General features: G+C 42.4%; 1 protein-coding gene across 4 annotated transcripts in view; it reads right to left on the reverse strand.

The window, feature by feature from the left end:
* jakmip2 (janus kinase and microtubule interacting protein 2) overlaps positions 1 to 16687 on the reverse strand; it is a 41958-nt gene extending 25271 nt beyond the window's left edge. For 2 of the 4 annotated variants that reach the window (XM_029699750.1, XM_029699749.1), the window contains exon 1: positions 16032 to 16687. The gene's annotated coding sequence lies outside the window, so the exon portion shown is untranslated. The remainder of the gene's footprint in view (positions 1 to 16031) is intronic. The other 2 variants (XM_029699752.1, XM_029699751.1) reach the window with 1 other exon arrangement.
* Between the last annotated feature and the right edge of the window lie 5739 nt (positions 16688 to 22426).

Here is a 22426-nt window from a genome sequence, read left to right on the forward strand (position 1 = left end):
GCAGACACATGCACATTTGTGGCCTGCTGGAGGTCATTCTGCAGGGCTCTGGCAGTGCTCCTCCTGCTCCTCCTTGCACAAAGGCGGAGGTAGCGGTCCTGCTGCTGGGTTGTTGCCCTCCTACGACCTCCTCCACATCTCCTGATGTACTGGCCTGTCTCCTGGTAGCGCCTCCATGCTCTGGACACTACGCTGACAGACACAGCAAACCTTCTTGCCACAGCTCGCATTGATGTGCCATCCTGGATGAGCTGCACTACCTGAGCCACTTGTGTGGGTTGTAGACTCCGTCTCATGCTACCACTAGAGTGAAAGCACCGCCAGCATTCAAAAGTGACCAAAACATCAGCCAGGAAGCATAGGAACTGAGAAGTGGTCTGTGGTCTCTACCTGCAGAACCACTCCTTTATTGGGGGTGTCTTGCTAATTGCCTATAATTTCCACCTGTTGTCTATTCCATTTGCACAACAGCATGTGAAATGTATTGTCAATCAGTGTTGCTTCCTAAGTGGACAGTTTCATTTCACAGAAGTGTGATTGACTTGGAGTTACATTGTGTTGTTTAAGTGTTCCCTTTATTTTTTTGAGCAGTGTATATAAACGTCCTCTCACTGTCAACTGTGTTTATTTTCAGCAAACTTAACTTGTGTAAATATTTGTGTGAACATAACAAGATTCAACAACTGAGACATAAACTGAACAAGTTTCACAGATATGTGTCCAACAGAAATTTAATAATGTGTCCCTGAACAAAGGGGGTGGTCAAAATCTAAAGTAACAGTCAGTATCTGGTGTGGCCACCAGCTGCATTAAGTACTGCAGTGCATCTCCTCCTCATGGACTACACCAGATTTGCCACTTCTTGCTGTGAGATGTTACCCAACTCTTCCACCAAGGCGCCTGCAAGTTCCCGGACATTTCTGGGGGGAATGGCCCTAGCCCTCACCCTCCGATCCAACAGGTCCCAGACATGCTCAATGGGATTGAGATCCGGGCTCTTCGCTGGCCATGGCAGAACACTGACATTCCTGTCTTGCAGGAAATCACTCACAGAACGAGCAGTATGGCTGATGGCATTGTTATGCTGGAGGGTCATGTCAGGATGAGCCTGCAGGAAGGGTACCACATGAGGGGGGAGAAAGTCTTCCCTGTAACACACAGGGTTAAGATTGCCTGCAATGACAACAAGCTCAGTCCAATGATGCTGTGACACACCGCCCCCGACAATGACGTACCCTCCACCTCCAAATCGATTCCCGCTCCAGAGTACAGGCCTCGGTGTAACGCTCATTCCTTCAACGATAAATTCCAATCCAACCATCACCCTGGTGAGACAAAACCGTGACTCGTCAGTGAAGATAACTTTTTGCCAGTCCTGTCTGGTCCAGCGACGGTGGGTTTGTGCCCATAGGCGACGTTGTTGCCGGTGATGTCTGGTGAGGACCTGCCTTACAACAGGCCTACAAGCCCTCAGGCCAGCCTCTCTCAGCCTATTGCGGACAGTCTGAGCACTGATGTAGGGATTGTGCGTTCCTGGTGTAACTCGGGCAGTTGTTGTTGCCATCCTGTACCTGTCCCACAGGTGTGATGTTCGGATGTACTGATCCTGTTCAGGTGTTGTTACACGAGGTCTGCCACTGCGAGAACGTTCAGCTGGCCGTCCTGTCTCCCTGTAGCACTGTCTTAGGCGTCTCACAGTACGGACATTGCAATTTATTGCCCTGGCCACATCTGCAGTCTTCATGCCTCCTTGCAGCATGCCTAAGGCATGTTCACACAGATGAGCAGAGATCCTGGGCATCTTTCTTTTGGTGTTTTTCAGAGTCAGTAGAAAGGCCTCTGTAGTGTCCTAAGTTTTCATAACTGTGACCTTAATTGCCTACCATCTGTAAGCTGTTAGTGTCTTAATGACCGTTCCACAGGTGCATGTTCATGAATTGTTTATGGTTCATTGAACAAGCATGGGAAACAGTGTTTAAACCCTTTACAATGAATATCTGTGAAGTTATTTGGATTTTTACAAATCTTTGAAAGACAGCGTCCTGAAAAAGGGACATTTCTTTTTTGTTGAGTTTATATATATATATATATTGTTCACTTAACTCAAGTTACTTTGAAAAAGTAGATCATTACATCCTAACTACTATGTGAAAAATTAGCATATGTAAATCGACAAATTGCAAGAACAGATCACAATTTGGTGTCATGTATTAACAGAAAGTGTAATTTAGCCTATTAAACACAAAAATGAAGATTCAAGTGAGAATTAGGCAGGACTACCCCTTCCCCCCCAAAAATAAATGATTGGCTACTTGTGTAGTTCCTGTAGTTAGCTACACCACCACATGGTAAACAAGTAATTAACTACTGAAAGCACTACCTAGATTAGAATTTAATTCAACTACCACCAAAAAAGCTACTACATGTAGTTCACTACTCCCCCACACTGTGCTTCATATGAAACATATTACTCATGTCCATGTTGCTCATTGCTCATCATTGCTCCAGCATCTCATACCCCACTCAGTTGCCAGCAAAATTGCTTGGCCAATATTGCTTTTTTTTTTTTTTTTTTTACAGTGTATCATCAAATCAAATTTATTTATATAGTCCTTCTTACATCAGCTGATATCTCAAAGTGCTGTACAGAAACCCAGCCTAAAACCCCAAACAGCAAGCAATGCAGGTGTAGAAGCACGGTGGCTAGGAAAAACTCCCTAGAAAGGCCAAAACCTAGGAAGAAACCTAAAGAGGAACCAGGCTATGAGGGGTGGCCCGTCCTCTTCTGGCTGTGCCGGGTGGAGATTATAACAGCATATGGCCAAGATGTTCAAATGTTCATAAATGACCAGCATGGTCAAATAATAGTAATCACAGTAGTTGTCGAGGGTGCAACAGGTCAGCACCTCATTAGCTTTAGAGGGTAATGTTATGAACAATCACTGCTGAAACAAACTGTTTTTCTAACTGTACTAATGTCCTACTCATCCCAATTTGAAGTACTGTGCACATGTTACTGTATACATGTTGTTAGGTGAGAGAAAGGGTTTTGTTGGCGGGTGTTAGAGTAGAGTGTGCGGGAGGCATAGCCACAGCACCCCCTGAAAAATCAGACATAATATAATTTTAAAAAATTCTTCATAAAAGTAGTGCAGTGGGCCTTTACTAATCCTGTATTAGTGGACCGATATAGCTGTCTGTAGCGCGGACAACAACAAAAAATCATCGCAGCATCCCCACCCCCAAACATCTTCCTATGGGTATAGGGGGAAGGGAAGAATACAGTGGGGCACAGCATTGTGCTGCTGTGTGTTTGCATAAGGAGATATGACAGTGGTCTGATATGATTGGCTGAGGCTAAAGACCATGACAGAGGGAGATGTTGGAGTTTGGAGGCAGTCCTGGGCGTCCATTGAAAGAATGGCCAGGCGTAACCTAGCAACATGTTTGTGAACTACAGCAATCTCCTACACACATCAAGCCAAGGAAAGGAGACAGAAGAACCTCCCCCACACCAGGAGAAATATTAAAGACTAGCCTCTGACTCACTAGCAGCAGTCTCTCTTTGTTAAGGAAGTGGAGAAACCCTCTCATATTTTTTGGGACGCTTTATTGACAGATTAGAAATAGTGAGAGAGATGTGAAGAGACACAGGGATTGAATCCCACTCTCCAAAGGGGAGTCACAAATGTTACCACTAGACCACGGCCCCGGACTTAGCAGCAGTCGCTTACGAAGACTGTAGAACCCATGCTCTGTAATTTCAGCCACTGTTCACACACTGCAATAGCCTCCTTGAATAAAATATCCTCATTATCAGAGGCAGGGTGACATATAACGATGATTAAAACATCACACTTTAAGATTTCAGATGAAGATAGTAGAGTCATGTTTCTTTCACCTGCGCTTATCAGTCGCTAGGCTTTTTAAGTGCTTTCACTCAGTGAAGTGTTGCTTGTGGTCGCTGTCCATGGACCATGGCTGCTTTGTAGAAATAGGCTACCGATCATATCTTTTTTGGCAGAGTGTGAATATGCAGACGAAATGTCAAGAGAATACGGCTCATCCACCATTCAAAAGAAAAGAAACCTAAACTACTCTCTGGAGTCTTTATGACCTTTCTCATAGCAAGTTAGTCTGGCATGGCTCTTTCTGGTCTGGACCATTTGATCCTACAAGACAAATGAAGACGGCTGGGATAACTGTGGTTCCATGCCACATCAGAATGGCAAAAGGCCTAATGCAACCTAATTACATGAGGGGAGTCATCCTAGCTGTTGTGTCTGAAATCATTAAGAAATCTTAATTCTGAATACAATGTGGTATACATCAGGGGTGCAACTTTGGTTTTAGAAGTGGGGGGGAACAGTCAGATAAACACTCCAAACAGCCTACCCGACTGCTCGGAGGCGTCCGTATGGTGCTAAAGCACACCGTTGCCTCGTTTTGTACCACATTCCAATGATAAAACTGGGGGAGGACAAAAATGTGGGGGGGGGGCATGTCCGTAAATTCACTCTGGAGTGAAGAAGTAAATTCAGAGCATTTGGCTCTTGGATCGTTTAGAGCGCACACTGGACGCTCTGGCCAAGGAGTAGGGTTGATCCGAGGATTCTGACCTCACAACGGCAGTCAAGCACCCATGCTAACTGGCTAAAGTTGGCTAGCTTGCTATCTACTTCCTGATACAAATGAGAGAATATCTCACTCTGACCATTTGACTCACCCTAGCAGGGGTGGTTAGGCTGTTTTCATGTTGTCTAGAGCGTTGGTGATTGTAACTGTGCTGCTGGCAAGGATTTAAGTACGTTTTTTTTGTCTTTTATTTTTTGCTCGTTTTTTTGCTGTTGAATATGACACCGGTCATATTCAATGGGTGTTGCGCATTCATAAATTCATCAGTTATTCTGTGCTCTGACACACTCAGACAAAAATGCTCTGAAATCAGAGTAGATAGCCAGAGTGAATTTAAGAACTCACCCATAGATTCATGAGCACTATGTTTCTTCATAGCACTTCTGGATGAGGGCAGGAAAGCAATGGACATGAGTGATGAACAGGTTACTCACAGAGCATAGCGACACTGAACGGACCTCTCCTACCTAACAAACTCATGATAGTGGAAAATCACAGAGAACTGGTCTCATTCAATACTGAAATGCAAAACTAATGCAATGACGCTCAACGAAGTGGTATTGAAATGAATGCTGACAGACACTACAATGTCCAATTGTACTGTGGCTGGATAAATACATGTAGACAGTTTGTCTGGCTTCAATGGGCCGTCTGGCTTCAATGGGCCGTCTGGCTTCAATGGGCCGTCTGGCTTCAATGGGCCATCTGGCTTCAATGGGCCGTCTGGCTTCAATGGGACGTCTGGCTTCAATGCCATCAGTGACACTCTTATACAAACTCCAGATTTAAATTAACATTTTTTTATTTTATTTTGTATTTAACCTTTATTTAACTATATTTAACACATCAACATTTGTAACATTTGCATAATACACATTTGGTGTAATTAAATAACATGGTTTTGGTCACATCGACTACAGAATTGAAAATGATGTATAGGTTTTTAGGTAACAATCAATATCACAACAATGTGTAAAAATGTGTTAGCCTAAGGTAGTCCACAATCAAACACTAAAAACTAAGGAAAGACGATATAAATCCTAGAGACAGTGTTTTGTGCTAGTCAAAGGCCTGCTCAACTCTTGGGACTGACCGTCTTTGAATCTGACAGATTCCTTCAGTGTAGCTGGTCCTGTGGTGTTATGTGTTGTGATGATGGGGATGGTGGCCATGGTGGGTGTGCTTGTGTTCGTTCGCGTGTACGCCTAAGAATGTGTGTGTGACATGGTGAAGTGGTAATGGGAACAGCGGTGGTGGTGGTGGGAGTAGCATGAGGTTTGATCAGGGGTGTTCCTAAATACTCTAAATCCCGTAATACTCCTCTGGAGCTTGCACAAGTACCCCTTCGTGTCGTCATGCCAATTGAGATGTAAGGGCCAGGCTATTCAGGCAGTGCCCGGAGGGCCTGCTGCTGTCTGTGATGCACCAGAAGACATGGAACATGGCTCAGGCAGACACTCCCCCCTTCACCCTATCCCAATACCCTCGTCCTCCTCCTCACCCTTCCTCAAAAAGTCAAATTAACCCATGCAGGGGGTGGGGGGAGTGCTTTCATGGCAGTCCTTGATAAGGAAAGCTCATTAGGATAGGGCGGGAAGGAAGAGGGGTTAAATCCACTCAAAGGACCCTCAGATCACAGTAGCACAGGGCAACCAGGCCTTACTAAAAGATGTTGAGTGTCTGCCGTATCCTCGTTTGGAACCTCTCTAGAGGAATCAACACTTTGTGTTTACTAGAAATAGACACCGACACATCAAGCACCAATTCAATTTGATAAGCGCTGGTTTGAAGAATAGAATGGAATCTAATTTTATAAGGGCTGTTAGAGCAGTTAACTCAAGTGCAGTTTTTGTAATTTTTGTGCAAAAATATTTTTTTTTATCATGATTAGCTTAAAATCGTTCAAAATTCACTGAAAACATCCCAAATAAATAATCTATAAGGCTAAAAACAACAATGGAATGTCAAAAAATGTACATTGAGGTTAAATATAGTTTGCTTTACCTGATTTTGCTATCCATTACTGATTTTGCTATCCATTACTGATTTTGCTATTGATTACTGATTTTACTATCATTACTGATTTTGCTATCCATTACTGATTTTGCTATCCATTTTGCTATCCATTACTGATTTTGCTATCCATTACTTATTTTGCTATCCATTACTGATTTTGCTATTTATTACTGATTTTGCTATCCATTACTGATTTTGCTATTTATTACTGATTTTTCTATCCATTACTGATTTTGCTATCCATTTTTCTATCCATTACTGATTTGGCTATCCATTACTGATTTTGCTGTCCTTTACTGATTTTTCTATCCATTATTGATTTTGCTATCCATTTTTCTATCCATTACTGATTTGGCTATCCATTACTGATTTTGCTATCCTTTACTGATTTTGCTATCCATTACTGATTTTTCTATCCATTACTGATTTGGCTATCCATTACTGATTTTGCTATCCTTTACTGATTTTGCTATACATTACTGATTTTGCTATCCATTACTGATTTTCCTATCCTTTACTGATTTTGCTATCCATTACTGATTTGGCTATCCATTACTGATTTTGCTATCCTTTACTGATTTTGCTATCCATTACTGATTTTTCTATCCATTACTGATTTGGCTATCCATTACTGATTTCGCTATCCTTTACTGATTTTGCTATACATTACTGATTTTGCTATCCATTACTGATTTTGCTATCCATTACTGATTTTGCTATCCATTACTTATTTTGCTATCCATTACTGATTTTGCTATTTATTACTGATTTTGCTATCCATTACTGATTTTGCTATTTATTACTGATTTTGCTATCTATTACTGATTTTGCTATCCATTTTTCTATCCATTATTGATTTGGCTATCCATTACTGATTTTGCTGTCCTTTACTGATTTTTCTATCCCTTACTGATTTTGCTATCCATTACTGATTTGGCTATCCATTACTGATTTCGCTATCCTTTACTGATTTTGCTATACATTACTGATTTTGCTATCCATTACTGATTTTCCTATCCTTTACTGATTTTGCTATCCATTACTGATTTTGCTATCCATTACTGATTTGGCTATCCATTACTGATTTTGCTATCCTTTACTGATTTTTCTATCCATTACTGATTTGGCTATCCATTACTGATTTCGCTATCCTTTACTGATTTTGCTATACATTACTGATTTTGCTATCCATTACTGATTTTGCTATCCTTTACTGATTTTGCTATCCATTACTGATTTTGCTATCCATTACTGATTTGGCTATCCATTACTGATTTTGCTATCCTTTACTGATTTTGCTATCCATTACTGATTTTGCTAACCATTATGTCAATATTCTTGTTGCTTTTTGTATAGTTTTTTGTAAATTACAGCTCAATTTGAGAAAATTCTGAATTAAGCGTGATTAATCACAGCAAATCCTGCAATTAACTCGATAATTTGTTTTTATTGTTTGACAGACCAAAATTGTATACAGTACAGCACAAAAGTCTACTTTGTTTAGGCCTACTTGGCAGATAGATGATAACAAAGTGACATCAATTCCTATTATGTCCTTGTGGCAATGGTAGTGTTATTAGAGTGTCTTGTGTAACATCATTTGTTATTAGAGTGTTTTCTGTAACATCATTTGTTATTAGAGTCTTTTGTTTAGCTGTGCTGTTTTGTTTGGATGACATCCAGGCTCTTTGGTAACAATACCGGGCTATGTATCAACAGGCAGCATTGTGTAATCTACAGGTCAGAGAGTACAGAAACCTTCAACAAACCAACTCAAACATAACAGCAAACCATCCCTCATATGAAACTGCCCATCCTGTGTAAAAAAATAACCCTTATGTCAAAACACAGAGTTTTTAACTTTTAGTACACACACTCTGAGCAGGTACAGTTTATCTCCACTGCTCCAAATGTACCCCCTTCCTCCTGTCCCTCTCTCCTTGCCTCCCAGTCCTCTTACCTCCCTCCCTGCCTCCCAGTACTCAGTCCTTCTCCCTCTCTCCCTGTCTCCCAGCCCTCCTACCTCCTTCCCTCTTCCCCCCCCCCCCCTCCCTGCCTTACAAACCCAGTTGTGTGGAGGATAGCCTTAATAATTCATCTGGAAGGAGGAGTTATGCATCAGAGTTGTCCTGTTCTCAGCAACACAACAGTAGTACAGTACCACTGTTAAATACGCTACAGTGACAGCGCTCTTCACTATGGATGATCTGAGGCTGAGACATGATAACAAGGCCTAAGCCTTAACTTGCCCTAGGTATCAAATACAATTGGACTAGATTTCCTTTATGGTATTGGAAAATAACTGGCATGCTGAAGAGTAGATTATATATACTGCAATTGTCCTGTACCGCAAAGCTATTATTATTTGTTAGAATACACCTTTTGTCTCACCAACCTGAAGATATAATATAATAACATTATTTGTCCCGTTAAAGTATTTGAATGAATACAGGGACCAGTACTGGTCAGGTACATTTTCAGGTGAATCGCTGCAGATGTTGAACATAATATAATGTTCCTAGAAGCCAATTTATATTTATTCATTTAAACTGAGTTCATCTTTCATACTTAATTAAACAACATTCATACATCATTACTTATTGTTGATATCATTTCAAGGGATTGATAGCAGTTCATATGACTTTGGTCCTAGAATTTAGCTGGCAAGAAGCTGTCTATGGAAATTGCTAGTTAATAACTTCAACCAACTATTTAGTCAGCCTTTTTTTTTTTTTGCCAAGGTTGTATTCAACGTTTTCCCTGCACCAGAGTCAGAATCAAGGCCACCGACTTCAAATTGTACTGAGGGATTGGATGTTCAACATTATTTTTAGTGGACCTCATAGAAATCAATCTATATAGTTGTTAATCCATAAATATTCCCCATGGACTGGTCCATGCTGTGACCAAGACCTGGCACATGTTGGGATGATGGTGGGTACTACTACAACCCCATGCACTAGCAGACTGGACACAGCTGGCTCTCCTGTTACACTACACTATACATGAGCACTAATGCGGTATTAACCCAGAAACTGCCCATGTTAGAGGGATGCTGCGGTAGACTGCAATCGGCCAGAACCAGGGGCGGGGTTAAATTAAGCTGTAGGCTACATATAAATCTGATTATTGACCCGTTCCACACTTGGTGCTGGGAAATAACCCACTGGCTTTTTATTCATATACATGGGGTTTGTCCCAATTATTTATCCTTCCTCCCAAAGTGTGCACTTGTTCACATTTCCTCTCTGACTTAAAAGGAATGACTGGTAAAGTAAATACGGTGGAAACTCCCACCTGCCCATGCCTCCACCAAACCAACGTTTTTAGATTTGTGGAAAGAAGTGAATGAGTGCACACTTCAGGAGAAATTAGATATTATTGGGACACACACAGTATACCTCTTAAACACTGAATATACAAAACATTAGGAACACCTTCCTAATATTGCGTTGCACCCTCTTTTGCACTCAGAACAGCCTCAATTCCGCGGGGCATGGACTCTACAAGGTGTTGAAAGCATTCCACAGGGATGCTGGCCCATGTTGACTCCAATGCTTCCCACAGTAGGTAATGCTTCCCCAAGGCTAATGGACACTGTGAAAGTGGAGAAGGCAGTGAGGTTCCCGCGACCAGAGTGGCCTGTTTCCCAGCCGCTCTGTTGCATGGATTCCTATGCTGTTGAAGTAGAGGGGGCACACAAAGCACACTGGCATCATGGCCCGCTTTATAGTCTCCACGGAGACATCAAACCTGTGTTGCTACCGGATTCTCCAGACGCTGCTTAGCCACTGCTCGCCGGTCATAAATAAAGTTGTTCTGTGTTAGCATGCCCTTTTACTTATTTCCATCTCTAGTGGAAATTGTTGCCAGTGTGTTACATTGTGTTGGGTACTAATGTCATGTTTGTTTATGGCAGATTTCTAAGCACCAATGCTGTTTGATGCCACTTCATTTGTGGCAATAATTAGTAAATGCTACTCCTAGCCTCAGGACTACCGTTTAGCAAATTGCTACAAATGTCTTTCTGTCTATTCGCAAGGCTTTGGCACATGTCCAATTTCATCTTCCGCTCAAAACAAATAAAATGTCTTTATTGACATTCTGGCATAAACAACGACAAGTAATAAAAATGATACATGCAACATAGTCCATACATCATATTAATATAACCAAGCTATTCACATACAATTCATATCATACAACATATTCCATTCCAGCTTGTTTTGCAAGGCTCGCTGTATTTGCCAATGCATAACTTTTTCAGATTGCATGCTGCTGGAATGTAATACACTCCTAATGCCAGGCCTAGACAGCTCGGATTTGGTTTACTCCAAATTGCCCCTGTCGTGTTATGCCCATGTAATTTCCAGACAGGGAGGGAATACAACATTTTGCGTCACATTTCTTAAGAAAATCAGGGTTATGCAATCTTTGCAGATGGTGCAGTTGGGCCACTCTCTGCGTCCCAAATGGCACTGGCATCCTATTCCCCATGAGCCCTGGTCAAAAGTAGTGCACTTTATAGGGAATATGGTTCCATTTGGGATGCGGCCTCTGATTACAGTGCTGGCTATGCCAGAGGACCTGATTCCAGTGCTGGCTATGCCAGAGGACCTGATTCCAGTGCTGGCTATGCCAGAGGACGTGATTCCAGTGCTGGCTATGCCAGAGGACCTGATTCCAGTGCTGGCTATGACAGAGGACCTGATTCCAGTGCTGGCTATGCCAGAGGACCTGATTCCAGTGCTGGCTATGCCCAGAGGACGTGATTCCAGTGCTGGCTATGCCAGAGGACCTGATTCCAGTGCTGGCTATGCCAGAGGACCTGATTCCAGTGCTGGCTATGCCAGAGGACCTGATTCCAGTGCTGGCTATGCCAGAGGACGTGATTCCAGTGCTGGCTATGCCAGAGGACCTGATTCCAGTGCTGGCTATGCCAGAGGACGTGATTCCAGTGCTGGCTATGCCAGAGGACCTGATTCCAGTGCTGGCTATGACAGAGGACCTGATTCCAGTGCTGGCTATGCCAGAGGACCTGATTCCAGTGCTGGCTATGCCCAGAGGACGTGATTCCAGTGCTGGCTATGCCAGAGGACCTGATTCCAGTGCTGGCTATGCCAGAGGACCTGATTCCAGTGCTGGCTATGCCAGAGGACCTGATTCCAGTGCTGGCTATGCCAGAGGACGTGATTCCAGTGCTGGCTATGCCAGAGGACCTGATTCCAGTGCTGGCTATGCCAGAGGACGTGATTCCAGTGCTGGCTATGCCAGAGGACCTGATTTCAGTGCTGGCTATGCCAGAGGACCTAATTCCAGTGCTGGCTATGCCAGAGGACCTGATTCCAGTGCTGGCTATGCCAGAGGACGTGATTCCAGTGCTGGCTCTGCCAGAGGACCTGATTCCAGTGCTGGCTATGACAGAGGACCTGATTCCAGTGCTGGCTATGCCAGAGGACCTGAGGTTTAATCATTTTGCATGGCAGTGAACGTTATCCTTCCTGACTGTACATAGACCTTTCTATTTTTCTTTTCTTTTGTGTTATTGACTACGTTTGTTTATGTGTAACTCTGTGTTGTTGTTTTTGTCACACTGCTATGCTTTATCTTGGCCAGGTCATAGTTGTAAATGAGAACTTGTTCTCAACTGGCCTACCTGGTTAAATAAAGGTGAAATAAATAAAAAATATAGAGCAAAAACTAAGTCATTAGGTCGAAGGAATTGTGTCGAGGCACAATCCCCATCATGCTGTGGGGATGTTTTCAATGGCAGGGACTGGGAGACTAGTCAAGATCGAGGGAAAGATGAACAGTGCAAAGTACAGAGATCCTTGATGAAAACCTGCTCCAGAGCGCTCAGGACCTCAGACTGGGACGAAGTTTCACCTCCAACAGGACAACAACCCTAAGCAAACAGCCAAGACAACGCAGTAGTGGCTTCAAGTCTCTGAATGTCCTTGAGTGGCCCAGCCAGAGCCCGGACTTGAACTCAATCGAACATCTCTGGAGAGACCTGAAAATAGCTGTGTCACAACGCTCCCCATCGAACCTGACAGAGCTTGAGAGGATCTGCAGAGAAGAAAGGGTGAAACTCCCAAAATAAAGGTGTACCAAGCTTGTAGCGTCACACCCAAGAAGACTCGAGGCTGTAATCACTGCCAAAGGTGCTTCAACAAAGTACTAAGTAAAGGGTCTGAATACTTACAGTACCAGTCAAATGTTTGGACAGACCTACTCATTCCAGGGTTTTTCTTTATTTTTACTATTTTCTACATTGTAGAATAATAGTGAAGACATCAAAACTATGAAATAACACATATGGACTAAACTAAACTACTGGTGTTTTCTAAAGCAAGAAATAGACCTCTGAACCTTTCACCTATTACTACCTGTCAGGGCAAGGAGATTGAGGTTGTAACCTCATATAAATATCTTGGAATTTTGATTGATGATGGCCTCTCTTTTAAAATGCATATTCAACAACTTACAAAAAAATTGAAGCTGAAATTAGGATTTTATTTTAGGAATAAAGCTTGTTTTTCTTTTGAAGCCAGGAGGCTGGTATCAGCTACATTTATGCCTTTACTTGACTATGGGGATATTTTATATATGAATGCTTCTGCTCAGTGTTTGAGATCAATTGACACCCTTTACCATGGCACTTTGAGATTTATTTTAAACTGCAAAACCCTTACGCACCACTGCACTTTGTATACCAGGGTTGGCTGGCCTTCCCTAGTCACTCGTAGGCTCAGTCACTGGTATACTCTTATTTACAAAGCCATTTTGGGTTTACTACCTTTTTATTTGGGCATTTTTATTGTTCAGAAATGTGGTGGGTACTCTCTTCGTTCGCGGGACTTTATCCTGCTAACTGTTCCAAATGTTCGAACTGAATTTGGTAAAAGGGCTTTTATGTACTCTGTACCATCGTCTTGGAACGCCTTACAAAATACTTTTAAACTGGAAGAACTTGTCCCGATTGGTATTTTTAAATCACTGATGAATGATCTTGAGACTGATTCCCTGACATGTCAATGTTTTTAATTTGTTGTTTTTGATTTTGTTATATTCTTGTGAATTCTATGGTTTTTACTAGATTACTTGTAGTTTTTCATGTTGTTTGTCTGTAATTTTTGTAATGACTTGGCGCTGCCTATCTTGTCCAGGACGCTCTTGAAAAAGAGATTTTAAATCTCAATGAGCCCTTCCTGGTTAAATAAAGGTTAAATAAATAAATAAAAAATGGAATCATGTAGTAACCAAAAAAGTGTTAAACAAATCAAAATATATTTTAGATTTTAGATTCTTCAAAGTAGCCACCCTTTTCCTTGATGACAGCTTTGCACACTCTTGGCATTCTCTCAACCAGCTTCATGAGGTAGTCACCTGGAATGCATTTCAATTAACAGGTGTGCCTTGTTAAAAGTTAATTTGACAAATTACCAAATGGAGAGGACAAGTATTTGACAGTCAGAAAACCAAAGCTTTTAGTTGTTTTAACTTCCCAAAATGTGTAACCTGGATGCCTTAATATTTTAAATTCTGTCAACTTCCTATACAGTTGAAACAAATACATTGACAATTACACATTTCAGCACTGAGTAAGTCCTTGAAATTATATAATAGAGATTTCATTATTCTCCTCTCTCTCTCTTGCTCATGTTTTAGCTTTTACACCAGTTTCAAAACTGGCAGTGAACTCAGCAACCAACCAATAGACCACTTTAACTACAACAAAATTCTCACTAACAGTTACAGAAACACTTTACTTTTTACATTTGGTTGTTCATCTATCTTCATTGAATGCACTAAGTGAAGTCACTCTGGATAAACTTGTATGCTAAATTACCAAAATGTAAATGTAAAAAATTTATGGTTGCAACACATGATATTATTCCAGTGAGTTACACCCCCAAAATAAATTGAAGTCATCTGAATTTGACATTTTCAGTTGCTTTAGTTTGTTTGACTTCTTGGTTGTGAATTTCTAAGTTGAGTAACCATGTAGATCTTAGCTGATTCAACTTGATTTCATAAGTTAAGACAATTTGATATGTTGTAGTTATCTAAAGTGATTTCTTTTGTCAACACAGCTGATATGTTGCTTCAGTTGATCTGACTTTATTGTTGTGAATTTCTAAGTTGAGAAAACACATCGTTTTTGCTAAATCAACTTGATTTAATACGTTTTGACATTTTAAGTGAGTTGAAGTCAATTCAACTTAAAGCATTTTGTTAACTCAACAAATTTAGTTGACATGGGCAAGTAAAATGATTCATTTTGACTGAATCTCAATAAATGTTTTAAAGTGCAGGCAATGGTATCTAGCATTTAATACCAGCACCCCTCTGGTTGAAAGCTCACTTCCCAACAAATGTTTTGCATCGGACCCGGGATTCGAAATGGCAACCCCTCCAGTTGCTGGCTCGCCTCTCTAACCGCTAGTCTACCTGCCAATAACCCAATTGATGGTTTGTAATAATACATCTAGGCCTCCATGCATGCCCTCTGGTAGGCCAACCTTGTCATATTGGTGTGTTGTGTGTAAATAGTTGACACAGTTATTATAAACGTCTTCAATCAGATTATGGAAATAAGCAAGAAAAATGTTTGTTTTCAGCTTTGCTGTTAGATGGTGTTTTTTTATGGTAACTAATTGTTCTTATGGCTATTACACACTATGTTCACACTATGTTGAATATGGGCCAATGTGCAGGCCTATGAATATCAAACACAACAATAAGCATACCAGATGGCCCGGGACAGGTAAATGATGGCGACAACAGCACTAACAGTTAGCACTATGCTATTGCTAGTGAAAAATAGCAATTCACAGCTGGTTTTTCAACAACTGATGAGGATTTATCCAACATATGTCCATTGGCAGATATCAGTTACAGTAGCTAACAGAAAGACAGGTGTTGCCAACGCATCGTCTAAATTCATCGTTTAAAATGGCCCTGACCATAACATGCCAGCCAGCAGCAATCTCCTCGTAATATTTGAAGGGCTGTATCTGTATGCGTCCTAATGCACAGGCCAAGATTGTTTCTTCCCGACCATACAGTTCCTTCCGACCGTCACAAACCTCAGTGTTTCCGACAGATACGTTTAAATACTTAACAATTATCCAATACCTTCATTGTGAAAAGCATAAGATGACATATGCCTAATAATACATTGACGCAATGCAATGTCCTGACATACGCTTGACGATAACGACAGTAATAACACAAATATGACGCTTGCTCTCCCTGAGAATTCCTATCAACCTGCTGTAAAAACATATCTCTCTCCTATCGCTGTCTCTTATTTATAGCTGGTCCAACATTTAAAAGAACAACTTAACATTTCAATAGAAACGAAGCGTCCTTACCGTGTAATTAATCTCCACAATGTATGAAGGCCTAAGGTTTTTGTAGCCGTCTCCATGGCCCTTGGTTTTTCTCCGCTACTGATCAGCATCAGCAGCCTTACAATGAATCCAGAGCGATGATGCTACGAGACCCCGCCCTCCTTCCCGTGCAGCCACAACGAGCTCACCGACTTCAGCACCCGGGAACTGCAGCGTCTGTAACTCCACCATTTCTAAACTCCCGACCCGAAGAGAAGATATACACGGACCTAGTCTCAGTTCCTTTCTTATTTACCTCCTCTCCATCCCCCGTTCACGGAAACGGTGTCAACCGCTCCTAGACAAAAGGATGACAAGCAGCCAGAAGCTCTTTCGTCGCAGTGGAGTCAGCCATCACGGTCGTTTTCAGATAGGGCGTTAGGCGAATAAACAATATAAATGGCAAGGCCTGGCCATTTATGGAGGATGAAGACACAGCCTTCCGTTCACTACATAGATAGCCTAGTAGCCCTGCTTGGCCACACAATATAAATATCCCACCTACCTGTAAAATATAATATGCTAAAAGTGGCTAAAAGTTACTTTAAAAAAATTTAACAACATAAATCAGTCAGTGTCAGAGTTACATGTAGATGCCCACTGGGTACACACTGGTTGAATCAAATTTGTTTCCACGTCATTGGAAACAGGTGGAACAGATATTGAATTGAAGTCTGCCCAGTGGGTGGTATGCTGCTATTCTGCTAAAAACATCATTCTGGGAACATGTGATAGTTTTCCCCTACAATGATGAACTAAATATGACATTGATTTAGTAATGATTCACAAGAAGTCATGATGGGTTATGTAGCCTGCTGTACTGTATGCTCCTCAACATCCCACTGGGCACAGACATCAATTCAACGTCTATTCCGCGTTGGTTCAGTTATTTAATTAAAAATTCAACAGGCACTCGCACATCTGACCTATCTTTTTTGCAGGTGCATAGTAACAGTTGAATAAAATGAGAAAAAAAGGAACCAGCACACTAGTCTTGATAGTATCACTGCTTTTCAAGCTCTGACGAAGAATGTGACGCCGATACGTAAAGTGTATTAAAGAGCAGTGATACTATCAAGAGCAGTGTGCTGGTTCCTTCTTTTTTGTCATTTTATTCAGTTATTTAATTGAAATTATGTGTAAACAACGTTGAAAAATGTAAATATGTCCAAAAAATGTAAACATAGTAAAGCACTGTCAATACCACCAATCAGTACCTGTAATAATGAGGATATGGTTGATTCGTCAGTGACTGTAACACTACAGAGGGAGTGTTCAACAGACCCCCAATGAGAACGGACTGCCACCCCATGGCAGCTTTCTGAACAGCTGATAGTCCAGTCCAATTAGGCTGCAGGAAATCTGAAATCTCACATATTACCAGTGCTTGATTTGGGATGAAAGAGGCACAGGAGTCTTTTTTCAAGTCAGTCCATTAGACTATGTTCACAGCAAATCCCAAATGACATTATGTTATAGAGACTTCTTATTATTCACTGTTAATGGTTCATACACATTTTGACAGATGGAATTTCATGACTTTTTCATGACTTCCCATGACTTTTAAACACATTTCCATTACCAATAATTGGTGGCGTCTCTATGTAGCCTAAATGAAAATGCCCGAATAAATGTGGTATTTATGCGAGAAGGCTGCTGGTCTACTATCTCCTGCCATTGTGCACTTGATCAAGGCACTTAATCCCCTACAAAAGTTAAATAACTGCACTGTTAGGCTACTGCATAAAACACGTGGTCAATCCTCCATCTGGAGAGCTACTGGGAGTGCAGGCTTTTGATCCAACCCTGAAACACCCGAGTCATCTGCCTATCAAGGTCCTGCTGAGCAGCTGATGTTTAGGATATAATGTTGTGTGTATGAGCGGGAACCCAATTGCAAATATTGTGCATGTATATAGCCTACTATAATTTATATTCCCTGTGTTATAGACAGGATGCCCCTCCCCTCACCTTTAAGTTTTTATTTCCTTTGCCATTTTTCTTTTGTTGGGAGGGGGGGTTACAGGTACAATTTTCATGTCAATTTACACACTTAGTTTATACTCTTCCCTTTTTATTTTGTATCCTGCATCAAATAATTGTCTCCATTTGCTTTAATTAATTCTCAATTATAATGTTTTTCAATTTACATTGTGGATGTTGCTGCAAGGGCCTTTGCCTCCTATGATAAGTGAATAAACAAACACAAGATTAGATGTACAAATGCATATATTATATCAAGAAGAGCCAAAAAAGAAAAGAGCAAATGGAACACATAAATGTGATGATGTGAAACAATGTTACTAATAAAACAACTGAACCCACCATGCAAGTGATCCATAAACTGATTCCCACCCTGGTGCAAAAGTCTGTCCTCATTTGTGGGTTTCATGGGGTTTGGAGTGGATTTCTGGGACTGCAGCTACATACAGTGCCTTCAGAAAGTATTCACAGCCCTTGACTTTTTCCATATTTAGTTGTGTTAAAGCCTGAATTTAAAATGTAATAAATAGATCATTTGTGTCACTGGCCTACACACAATACCCCATAATGTCAAAGTGGAGTTATGTATTTCCAAAATTTTACCAATTAATAAAAAATGAAATGTCTTCAGTCAATAAATATTCAACCCCTTTGTTATGGGAAGGCTGAATATGTTCAGGAGTACAAATGTGCTTAACAAGTCATATTAAGTTGCCTTGACTCACTCTGTGTGCACTAATAGTGTTTAATAACATATTGTTTTAATGGCTACCTCATCTCTGTACGCCACACACACAATTATCTGTAAGGTCCCTCAGTCGAGCAGTGAATTTCAAACACAGATTCAACCACAAACACCAGGGAGGTTTTCCAATGCCTCACAAAAAAGGGCACCTACTGGTAGATGGGTAAACATTGAATATCCCTTTGCGCATGGTGAAGATATTAATAACACTTTGGATAGTGTATCAATACACCCAGTCACTACAAAGATACAGGTGTCCTTCCTAACTCAGTTGCAGGAAAGGAAGTAAACCACTCAGGGATTTCACCATGACGCCAATGGTGACTTTAAAACAATTACAGAGTTGTGGACAAACTCTTTATAGACGGACAGCTCTTCCGAGACAGCTCCAGAATACCATGGCTGTACTAAATTCTACAGGGACGTCAGGTTACAGCAAAAAATTATGGGGACTGTAAAAATATCTGAATACTATTAATTTGAAATGCTCACACGCGCACACAATTACACTGGTGCTTTTCCATGCCATCCCTAGGAGGGGTGCGTCACTTGAGTGGGTTGAGTCACTGATGTGATCTTCCTGTCCGGGTTGGCGCCCCCCCTGGGTTTTTTATTTTATTTATCTTTTTATTTTTTTATTTCACCTTTATTTAACCAGGTAGGCTAGTTGAGAACAAGTTCTCATTTACAACTGTGACCTGGCCAAGATAAAGCAAAGCAGTGTGACACAGACAACAACACAGAGTTACACATGGAGTAAACAATAAACAAGCCAATAACACAATAAACAAGTCAATGACACAGTAGAAAAAAAAGAAAGTCTATATACAGTGTGTGCAAAAGGCATGAGGAGGTAGGCAATAAATAGGCCATAGGAGCGAATAATTACAATTTAGCAGATTAACACTGGAGTGATAAATGAGCATATGGTGATGTGTAAGTAGAAATACTGGTGTGCAAAAGAGCAGAAAAGTAAATAAAATAAAAACAGTATGGGGATGAGGTAGGTAGATTGGGTGGGCAATTTACAGATGGACTATGTACAGCTGCAGTGATCGGTTAGCAGCTCAGCTAGCTGATGTTTAAAGTTGGTGAGGGAAATAAAAGTCTCCAACTTCAGCGATTTTTGCAATTCGTTCCAGTCACTGGCAGCAGAGAACTGGAAGGAAAGGCGCCCAAATGAGGTGTTGGCTTTGGGGATGACCAGTGAGATATACCTGCTGGAACGTGTGCTACGGGTGGGTGTTGTTATCATGACCAGTGAGCTGAGATAAGGTGGAGCTTTACCTAGCATAGACTTATAGATGACCTGGAGCCAGTGGGTCTGGCGACGAATATGTAGCGAGGGCCAGCCGACTAGAGCATACAGGTCGCAGTGGTGGGTGGTATAAGGTGATTTGGTAACAAAACGGATGGCACTGTGATAGACTTCATCCAGTTTGCTGAGTAGAGTAATGGAAGCTATTTTGTAGATGACATCGTCGAAGTCGAGGATCGGTAGGATAGTCAGTTTTACTAGGGTAAGTTTGGCGGGTTGTGCCGTGGCGGAGATCTTTGTGGGCTATACACGGCCTTGTCTCAGGATGGTAAGTTGGTGGTTGAAGATATCCCTCTAGTGGTGTGGGGGCTATGCTTTGGCAAAGTGGGTGGGGTTATATCCTGCCTGTTAAGCCCTGTCCGGGGGTATCGTCGGACAGGGCCACAGTGTCTCTCGACCCCTCCTGTCTCAGCCACCAGTATTTATGCTGCAGTAGTTAATGTGTCGGTGGGCTAGGGTCAGTCTGTTATATATATATATATATTTCTCCTGTCTTATCCGGTGTCCTGTGTGAATTTAAGTATGCTCTCTCTAATTCTCTCTTTCTCTCTTTCTTTCTCTCTTTTTCTCTTTCTTTCTCTCTCTCGGAGGACCTGAGCCCTAGGACCATGTCTCAGGACTACCTGGCCTGATGACTCCTTGCTGTCCCCAGTCCACCTGGCCATGCTGCTGCTCCAGTTTCAACTGTTCTGCCTGCGACTATGGAACCCTGACCTGTTCTCCGGATGTGCTCAGGATCTCAGGACCCATGCCAGGATCTCAGGACCTATGCCAAATCTTTTTAGTTTCCTGAGAGGGAATAGGTTTTGTCGTGCCCTCTTCACAACTGTCTTGGTGTGTTTGGACCATTCCAGTTTGTTGTTGATGTGGACACCAAGGAACTTGAAGCTCTCAACCTGCTCCACTACAGCCCCGTCGATGAGAATGGGGGCGTGCTTGGTCCCTCTTTTCCTGTAGTCCACAATCATCTCCTTAGTCTTGGTTACATTGAGGGATAGGTTGTTATTCTGGCACCACCCGGCCAGATCTCTGACCTCCTCCCTATAGGCTGTCTCGTCGTTGTCGGTGATCAGGCCTACCACTGATTCCTGTCCATGCAGTCATGGGTGAACAGGGAGTACAGGAGGGGACTGAGCACGCACCCCTGGGGAGCTCCAGTGTTGAGGATCAGTGTGGCAGATGTGTTGCTACCTACCCTCCCCACCTGGGGGTGGCCCGTCAGGAAGTCCAGGATCCAGTTACAGAGGGAGGTGTTTAGTCCCAGGATCCTTAGCTTAGTGATGAGCTTTGGGTGTTGAACGCTGAGCTGTAGTCAATGAATAGCATTCTCAAGGCTGCAGGCCCAGACGGCATCCCCGGCCGCATCCTCAGAGCATGCGCAGACCAGTTGGCTGGTGTGTTTACAGACATATTCAATCAATCCTTATCCCAGTCTGCTGTCCCCACATGCTTCAAGAGGGCCACCATTGTTCCTGTTCCCAAGAAAGCTAAGGTAACTGAGCTAAATGACTACCGCCCTATAGCACTCACTTCCGTCATCATGAAGTGCTTTGAGAGACTAGTCAAGGACCATATCACCTCCACCCTACCTGACACCCTAGACCCACTCCAATTTGCTTACCGACCCAATAGGTCCACAGACGACGCAATCGCCATCACACTGCACACTGCCCTAACCCATCTGGACAAGAGGAATACCTATGTAAGAATGCTGTTCATCGTTTACAGCTCAGCATTTAACACCATAGTACCCTCCAAACTCGTCATTAAGCTCGAGACCCTGGGTCTCGACCCCGCCCTGTGCAACTGGGTCCTGGACTTCCTGACGGGCCGCCCCCAGGTGGTGAGGGTAAGTAACAACATCTCCACCCCACTGATCCTCAACACTGGGTCCCCACAAGGGTGCGTTCTCAGCCCTCTTCTGTACTCCCTGTTCACCCACGACTGCGTGGCCATGCACGCATCCAACTCAATCATCAAGTTTGCAGACGACACTACAGTGGTAGGCTTGATTACCAACAACGACGAGACGGCCTACAGGGAGGAGGTGAGGGCCCTCGGAGTGTGGTGTCAGGAAAATAACCTCGCACTCAATGTCAACAAAACAAAAGAGATGATCGTGGACTTCAGGAAACAGCAGAGGGAGCAGCCCCCTATCTACATTGACGGGACAGTAGTGGAGAGGGTGGAGAGTTTTAAGTTCCTCGGCGTACACATCACGGACAAACTGAAATGGTCCACCCACACAGACAGCGTGGTGAAGAAGGCTCAGCAGCGCCTCTTCAACCTCAGGAGGCTGAAGAAATTCGGCTTGTCACCAAAAACACTCAC

This window comes from Salmo trutta, chromosome 19 (assembly GCF_901001165.1).
Source record: "Salmo trutta chromosome 19, fSalTru1.1, whole genome shotgun sequence".
NCBI lineage: Eukaryota > Metazoa > Chordata > Actinopteri > Salmoniformes > Salmonidae > Salmo > Salmo trutta.